The 9307-nt window shown below is 36.1% G+C and overlaps 1 protein-coding gene across 1 annotated transcript in view; it reads left to right on the top strand.

Moving 5' to 3' along the window:
- LOC307136802 (synaptic vesicle glycoprotein 2C) overlaps window positions 1-9307 on the top strand; it is a gene marked incomplete at both ends in the record, with an annotated part of 67101 nt that overhangs the window by 783 nt on the left and 57011 nt on the right. The window lies entirely within an intron of this gene.

The following is a 9307-nucleotide window of genomic DNA, read 5'->3' as shown; positions in this document are numbered from 1 at the left end:
CAATCCAAACTTAAATGGTTGTAATCAAGAAAGTTTTGGAATATAGACCTACATTTTAAAGACACTCAAGTGAAAACTTCAAAAAAAATCTGGAAATTGAAATTTACTCAAACGTACTGTCCTATATATTGTATTTTATATAAAATTATATATTTTATACAAAATAATGTTTACTCTAAAACTACTATAAAATCAAAGCCATGTCTAACCAAGTTGTGTTCCAAATTTGAAGTTGATATCACAAAAATTGAAGAGATTTTGTTCAGGCGCTGTACCAAAAATAGCCACTGGGTGATATTTGTTCTCCTGTAACAAATGTATATATTTCTATTCAAATTTTACTTCTATCACAAAACAGACACCAAATATGAAACCTTGAGACTCAGACCTTTCCGGCGATATGCGTTTCGTCAAGATTAGAAAAGGTTTTGATTATAAAGTCGTTCAAATAAATGTTGTGATATGAAACCTGACACCGCCCACTAGGGGAGGAGTATGGGATCAGATTCCCGCCTCCTGTTTTGCAGTCACGCATCAAAAAATAATAAGCGTGAATCAAAATGTAAAAAGCACATGTGAAAATATAACTCACAAAACTGGAAAATCAATGCAAAGTTAACCAGAATCACAAACAACGCAGTCACGGAAATAAAAGATAATACGCGTAAATCAAACATTTAAACAAGTTTAAAATATAATATTGCTCAAAACTGAATCATGAATTCAAAATGATCTAAATCGCACACAAAATCATGTTTTCTGCTCTTATTTTCATTTTTTGTATGTCCGTGCTCTTTTCTCCTTTTGGACGGCCAGCCTTTCGCCGGGAGTTTGATTGACAGGCGATCTGACCAATCATAATCCGCCCATTCGCCGAATCCGCCATTTTTGTCCGGAGTCAAGAGAGTTCATAGATTAGCGTCGGTGGACTTGAACTTGAAAAACGGTGTGTACTGACATCTTTCCGCGGTTGAAACAACATTCCTTCTGAAGTTCATTCATGTTTATTTGATACTATAGGGCTGTCATACATTTTTTGTGTGCTTCGATCATTAAATAATTATGAATTTAATCCCTTTTAAGTTATCACTTTGCAGTGTAAGATTACAGCAAACACCTTTTAAATATGTATTCAATTCAGTAAATAACTGAAACGTCAGACGTGAATTCGCTTCAAACGCGTGAATGCACAAAAAGCGTAACGCGCGTATCGCGCAAGACGCTCGATTCGCGTCCAATTTTTGCGCGAACTGGACGCGCGAATGAGGTGGAATCGCGTCCATCGCGCCGTGCGAAACGCATCTATTGCGCTGTTCCATTGACTTAACATTGAAATCACTCGCTCCTGGCGCTCTATTCGCGTTTGGTGTGAACGCAGCATAACTGCAACATTTGGAAACGCAAGCGCAGAATGTGGAAACGACTCTGAGTAAAGGAGAAAAGAGCACGGACATACAAAAAATGAAAATAAGAGCAGAAAACATGATTTTGTGTGCGATTCAGATCATTTTGAATTCATGATTCAGTTTTGAGCAATATCATTTTAAATTTGTTTAAATGTTTGATTTACGCTTATTATTTTTTATTTCCGTGACTGCGTTGTTTGTGATTCTGGTTAATTTTGCATTGCTTTTTCAGTTTTGTGCGTTATATTTTCACGTGTTTTTAACATTTTGATTCACGCTTATTATTTTTTGGTGCGTGACTGCAAAACATTAGGCAGGAATCTGATTCCATAGAGGAGCCCACTAACATGATTTAGAGAGTTTCCACGGTAACGGTTTTCAAAGGATGAATTTTGAGTTCGTAAGCTTTCAAATGATACCTCATTTATAATGATTACTAAAATATGTGACATGGAAAAAAAGGCAATAAATAAAAAGAGCACCAAACGTCCTGTTAGCGGGACGGTGACAGTTAAATTAAGCACTGTTTAAATCACTCGGGGTCTTTTTTATTAAAGAAATTCATAATTGTATTAATTAAGGAGGCATTAAATTGACAGTAAAGACATTTATAATGTTGCTTTTTTATAAAAAGATTACTATTTTAAATAAATTCTGTTCTTTTTAAACTTTCTAATCATCAAAGAATCCTGTGAAAAAAATTTTCCGCAAAAATATTAACATTGACAACATTAATAATAATCATAAATGTTTCTTGAGTATCAAATCCTCATATCAGAATGATTTCTGAAAGACTGGAGTTATGATGCTGAAAATGTTTGAACACAATCAGATCTGGTGTCTGTAGGAAGCTCAGTGGATTCTGGAGTCTCTGTTATTCATCTCCGTCTTTGTTCCCACATGTTTCTGTCTTTAGTCACATGCTGTAAAGACGACAAGCTGCTTTTTACACCCTTTGATGTAAGGGAGGGCTTTTTCCTTGTAATGAGTGTGTGTGTGTGTGTGTGTGTGTGTGTGTAATGTGGGTGGTTGGGTGGCGTCTGCCAGCGATACCGTACTGTGTCGTGCTCGTTTGATGGTTCTCGGATGTGTGTGTGTGTGTGGGTAGAGACTGTTGTTGTATTATTCAGTGATCTCTCTGGGTCTGGAGGAGTTTATTGTTTTGGCAGCAGGTAGTACAGAACATGTGTGGGTAGATCTGAGCTTATTTAAGAGGAGCGGGTGTGTGTGTGTGTGTGTTTGCTTCATTCTGTCCCTTATATAAGTATTTATCTATAATATTATGCAGATCACATACAATATAATGAAACAAATCAAATGAAAGAGCTGATGTTCTCCAGATGTTCTTTGGATGTTGTGGCGGAACATTGTCATGTGTTTATTTTATTATATAAGTGTTTAATGAACTTGAACTAAAAGGTGTCGTTCTGTCTAATAATGCACTATATTACTTGGCGGAAGAATTGTTTATTGGTATTCATTTTATTAGAAAATTGGCATCTTTTATCATATTTTTGTGACATTGGTTGTCCCCACATTTTCCCTCCATATTACTTTTTTTTTTAAATTTCTGGAATCTATTTTAATAGTGTAATTAAATTTTAATTCTCAAAAAGTGTCTAATCAATTGAATTTAACCATTTTAATTTTTCATAAATGCTTTTTTTTTTCTATTTAAATTTCACTGGATTTATGATTCAATACAAATGTATCACCAAAAAGGGTAATCAAGTATTAACAAAGTAATCAATCTTATAAAAAGTAATGAAATGAAAAATAACAATTGCTTTTATTTATTTTTTCGCAATCAATGTTCTACACAACAGAAGTTTAAAGTAAAATTGTGTGATATTCCTTTAAATTATTATTATTACTTTAAGAAGTACATTCCTATCACAATTTAAACCAAACCTTTATTTTGACGTCGTGACCTTTGAGCTTCTGTGAATGATGATAGTTTCTTCAAATTAAATGATGAAGTGCTGGTGAAGTGTCTTTGTCCTAACTGTTTTTTTTTTGTGTGTGCCCGTTATGAATTATGAATACATTCATAATTGCATCTTATCTTAAATATGTACCCATTGGCTGTTATTGTGTTGCATCTTGCAGCATTTTGTCTTTGAGCGAGGACAGAGAAATGAAACTTGTTGCATCATGTCTGTGTAGGACGTGCAGGTGGAACAGTGGCTTTATGGTTCTTGGTGTTGTCAATCACAGTGCAGAGCTCATTTATGTATTCATGTATTATGTCATATTTCTGAATAGTGCTGTTTTTGTCTGTTGCATTCGTGCACATATAGAGATATGGTGCCTCTATGTAGATAAATCAGAAAAAGTATTACCAGTTTCTTCTCCCCTGCTCTCTCTCTCTCTCTCTCTCTCTCTCTCTCTCTCTCTCTCTCTCTCTCTCTCTCTCTCTCTCTCTCTCTCTCTCTCTCTCTCTCTCTCTCTCTCTCTCTCTGATCAATACTCTGCACTTAGTCTTGATTAACTGTGCTCATCTGAAGACGTGTGTGTGTGTGTGTGTGTGTGTGTGTGTGTGTGTGTGTGTGTGTGTGTGTGTGTGTGTGTGTGTGTGTGTGTGTGTGTGTGTGTGTGTGTGTGTGTGTGTGTGTGTGTGTGTGTGTGGTCTCACCGTTCAGGCTCTGTTCCAAACCCCATGAGCTGCCTATCTAGACAGCATCATAGTCAGACTCGTGCTTTTATTTGATCAAAAATCCAGTAAAAACTGTAATACTGTGAAATATTATTACAATTTAAAATAATGGTTTTCTATTTTAATGTAATTCAAAATATAATTCTGTGATCAAAGCTGCATTTTCTAACAATATAAATCTTTACTATCACTTTTTATCAATTTAACACATCCTTGCTGAATAAAAGTATTAATTTCTGTCAACAAAAAAAATAAATAAATAATAATAATAATAATAATAATGACTGACCCCAAACTTTTGAACAGTAGTGTATATAATGTTACAAAAGATTTCCATTTTAAATAAATGCTTTTCTTTAACCTTTTATTCATCAAAGAATCCTGACAATTATCACAGGCTATTAAAAAATATGAAGCAGCACAACTGTTTGCAACATTGATTATAAATCCTCATATCAGAATGATTTCTGAAGGATCATGTGACACTGAAGACTGGAGGAATGATGCTGAAAATTCAGCTTTGATCACAGAAATAAATTACATTTTACAATATATTGACATAAAAAACAGCTATTTTAAATTGTAATAATATTTCACAATATTACCGTTTTTTCCTGTATTTTTGATCAAATAAATGCAGCCTTGATGAACAAACTTTTGACCGGTACACTTCACTTTGACTGGTTTATTCCATTCAAAATTGTATAGTTATGTTACATTATGTAATATTTAGCTATTTTAAATGTATTTAATAACAGTACAGTAACAGTACTTTTAATTACTGCTATGGAAATATTGAATGATTAAAAAAAAAAGATTTAATACCAAATTATATTTCATACCAAATTCTAAAGTATTCAAAAGGTAAATATTTAGCTATTTAATATTAAAGGGGCACTTCAGCGCTGGGAAGATGAATGTGTATTTAAACTGGGTCATTTATGCAGTAGAAATGTGAAATTATTTTTGAATTTGGTGCCTTCTAGACTGAGAAAAGACAGAAAATGTATTTTTGTCTCATATGGATGAAAGACAACAACTCCCAGAATGCACTGCCCTACGAGGCCACTCCCAAAGCCACGGCTACTGGTTACATCTCACCGCCCCCACCATCTTTTTGATCTTCATAGTAATACAATCATTTCGTTCAGTTAGAGAACAATTAAAAACTGTACGTGTCTTTTCAAGAAAGTGTGAGTGAGCCGAACTAAAGTCACGTCACAGACGCAGCAGTGTCAGATTTCATTCATCACGAGAGTGAAGTAAGAGCTGAGCAGAGCTGAGGTAACGTGTGTCCAGTCTGCCGTGTTTTCAGATCATGGAAGCTTAACTTTCATAGGAATTCATTGAAAAGTTGAAACACTCACTTTGCTCCGCACCGCTCCGTTATTAATGCCCGAGGTCGAGCGGCCGTACACGTTTACATTCTGTGCGTGAGATCTCTCCCCTATGGGGGGGTTGATAACATGTGGAACAGCGCCATCTAGTGGCTGTAGTCTCTAGCCTCTGGCCAAAAATCCTCTGATGATGTAAAATGACGATATTTGCGTCATCTGAGGATTTTTTTCCAGAAATAAAATGCATAATTCTCTCGTCTCAGGGCGATATGAGGGGGGAAAGTACCATAATTCAAATATACTACCGGTTTCTACTGATACACAGCCTAATGCTAAATCACTGAAGTGACCCTTTAACAGTACTTTGCTATAAATATAAATATTTAATAATTGACAGATTATTTAATCATAGCCCATATTTCATACCAAATTCTAAAGCAATGATGCATTTATCATTTGTGTAGAAACATTTGAGTTGGCGAATACGAAATGCTTTTTAAAAAAGTTCAATCTGATAAAAATGTTTGTGCAGTTGCAAATAGTTTTTAGGGTTGGCATGAGGTCTGGCTAGAGTCAGTATCGTGTGTGTGTGTGTGTGTGTGTGTGTGGGTTTTGTGCAGGTAATGAAGAGCGCGCCACAGAAACACACTCACACTGAGAACGACTGCCGCAGAGCTTCCATTATCTCTTATCTTTCTTCTCCCATTCTCCTCTTCTTCTTCCCCTGCAGTAAAGCTCGTTTATTTACCCTCCCTCTCTGTAATCACTCGTTCTTTTCCTCCTCCTGTCCTCTTTGTGCCCGCCGTACAGGATGGCTCTTTCCTCTAATGAACACACACACTCACAGGATCTTAGCACAGTGCATTTATAAAACACACACAGTTGCCCTGCGGTCCGCGTGCGCTCTGATCAATAACTCTGATCGATAAATTAGACGGCAGGCGGAGCGGATGGAGATATTCCCAGTCCCAGATAAAGAGAGCTGTCCATCACAGATGCGACCGAGAGTACGTGTTACGGAATTCGACCATACACTGTCCTGAGCTGGTGAAGAGATCACACTGATCGTCAAGACAGGTTTTTAAAATAATATGTGAAACATTGACGGTCTAACAGGAAAACGTTCCCAGAACTTTAACTAATGTTGTGGAAAGGTTCCCTCAAGGTTATGAACAAACATTTTCCCAGTAACACAAATAGAACGTTTGTTGAAAGTGATCTGGTTTTTAATAATGTCCTCAAAACGTTAGCAAAAAACTAATCAAATCACTTTTTATTGTTATAATGTTATTTACACATCGTTCATGGAATGTTTAGTTGGAGGTTCTTTTAACGTTTTTTAAATGTTACTACGAGACCATTAAAAAATAACGTTTCCAGAATGTTTTGGAATGTTCCCATAACGTTCGTATAATCAAGAAAAACATTTTGAACATTCAGAAATAACGTTTTTATAACTTCATGGGAACATTAACTAAATGTCTTTAGAACAATATTTGTGTTTTCTGGGACACAACAGAAGTGATGTGGATTTTCACAAAAGTTTGTGAAACGATATATGCATATCGCAAAAAAGAAAGAAAGAAAGAAAGGTACAGCAAATGTGCTGTGGGTAATTTGGTGTGGCCATTAGCTCGGTGATCACATTCCCAGTGTTAGAGAGATAGAGAGGATGGAGTGATGGAGAGATGAGAGGTGAGATGCTGCTCTGCTGAAAAGACCCCTGAGAGGCGGCTGTAATATGCCCGACACTTTCTGATTTCACGCTTTACTGCTCTCTCTCTCTCTCTCTCTCTCTCTCTCTTTCTCTCTCTCCATCCTTTTATACTGCAGTATCAGCAACATCAGATGTTGTACAGCTCAAGCTGAAATCTGTGTGTGTGACTGAATTTAAATGCATATATACTGAACAACTATATATATATATATACCTAGTTGTTCAAAAGTTTTTTAACACTTTTATTCAGCAAGGATTAAATTGATCAAAGAATCCTGAAAAATATATATATTATGGTTTCCATAAAAAAAAATGTTTTTCAATATTGATAATAATCATAAATGTTTCTTGAGCAGCAAATCCTCATATCAGAATGATTTCTGAAGGATCATGTGACACTGAAGACTGGAGTAATGATGCTGAAAATACAGCTCTGATCACAGAAATAAATTACATTTTAATATATATTAAAATAGAATACAGCTACTTTAAACTGCAATAATATTTAAACACATTTTTTTTTTACAATTTTTACTGTATTTTTTATCAAATAAATGCAGCCTTGGTGAGCATGAGAGACTAAGAGACTTTGTTCAAAAAATAAAAATCTTACAGACCCCAAACCTTTGAACAGTAGTGTGTATTAATATACACTCTAAAAAATGCTGTTGTTTTAACCTAGTGAATGGGTCGTTTTAACCCAGCAATTGGGTTGTTTTAACCCAGTGAATGGGTCGTTTTAACCCAGCGGTTGGGTTAAATGTTTGCTTAAAACAACTCAATTGCTGGGTTAGTCCATTTTCAACCCAACTTGGGTTGTTTTTAACCCAGCATTTTTTAAAGTGTGTAGTTAAGATCAATTATTATTGGTATGTACTCTATTAGGGCTTGCATAGATAAGTCAGGTATTCGACTACTCCCACCACTAGTTGGTGCTCTCAGAAGCCATTGAGCACTTGAGGGTGCAATAACCATAACCATACACCATAGCAGGGGTTTTCAAACTGGGGTCCTCCAGAAGGTTCTAAGGGGTCCCCACAACATTCCTGAAAATAAAAAGACAAAGCAAAAATGGATAAAGTCGATCGAACATTCTAACGGTTTCATTTCAAAATGTTTCTCCCCTTTCTTGCCGTATACATTCCAGAATTGTATATGTTTGCTTTGTATCTTTCTAGTGAGTTTCTCTCACTTTAGTCCCCTTTATCTCGCTCACCGGGGTTGTAAGGCAGTTTTCTTAACAATTTACGTACACTGCTCACATACATTTATTGTGTAAGTTGCTTATACAAATAATTTTTAATTGAAAATATTCTTCTTCAGTTTTATACTTCCAACATTAATAGCCAATTTAAGTTGGGAAACAATATGTTGTATTTATAATGTCACACTTACTATTTATCAGTTAACCGTTTTAACCGTATTTTCATACATAAAAATAGATGGATTTTAGGAAGGGGGTCCCTCATAAAGGTTCATCATATTTGGGGGTCCTTGGCATCATACAATTTGAAAACCCCTGCCATAGACTGTAAAAAATTATGGACGTAGTGTCCGTGACGTCACCCATAGGATTCTGAAGAGCAGTTTTGAAGCCTCAAAGTCAGCCGTTGCCATCTTGTCAGCGTCACATCTGGATAACACAAAATGGTCAAAGAGGCGGGACGTGGGTGGAGCTGAGGTGATGTGATGACTAACAGACAGCAGACAAACGGCAATCCACCTGTCACTCAAAGTGGCCACGCCCTTAATTATGCAGAACTTTAAGGCTTTATATAATGTAAACGAATGAGTTATAAAAATTCACCCCCCTCACAGTCGTCATGAAGGGCAAAATTAGCCGTATAGACCAAAACCACAATTTGTCCCAGACTGTAAACATGTGTTCTTCTGCTGTAAAGTTGGGCATTTTAACATCGGGCTCAAAGAGATTCTGCTCCTTCTGGAGTCTGTCCCTAGTGGCCAGTCGATGTTTTGCTGTTTAATTCACTTCCATATTGGCTTCAAGAGAAACTGCGGGAGGTTGCCGCTTGTAAGACACACTTGTTTTCTTGCCCGGTACACATTTGGCGCTTCTCAATACTCAAATTGATGCTTTCTCCAGCCGTGACCCAGAAACCAATCTAATTCAGCCATCTTGAAGGACATCTCAGTTCCCTAATTGGAGGTGCCTTGATGGAGGAGGTGATTA

The sequence above is a fragment of the Gobio gobio genome (assembly GCF_949357685.1).
Source record: "Gobio gobio genome assembly, chromosome: 14".
NCBI classification, from domain to species: Eukaryota; Metazoa; Chordata; class Actinopteri; order Cypriniformes; family Gobionidae; genus Gobio; species Gobio gobio.
The sequence above is the reverse complement of the archived record's forward strand: the minus strand, read 5'-3'. Positions and strand labels throughout refer to the sequence as shown.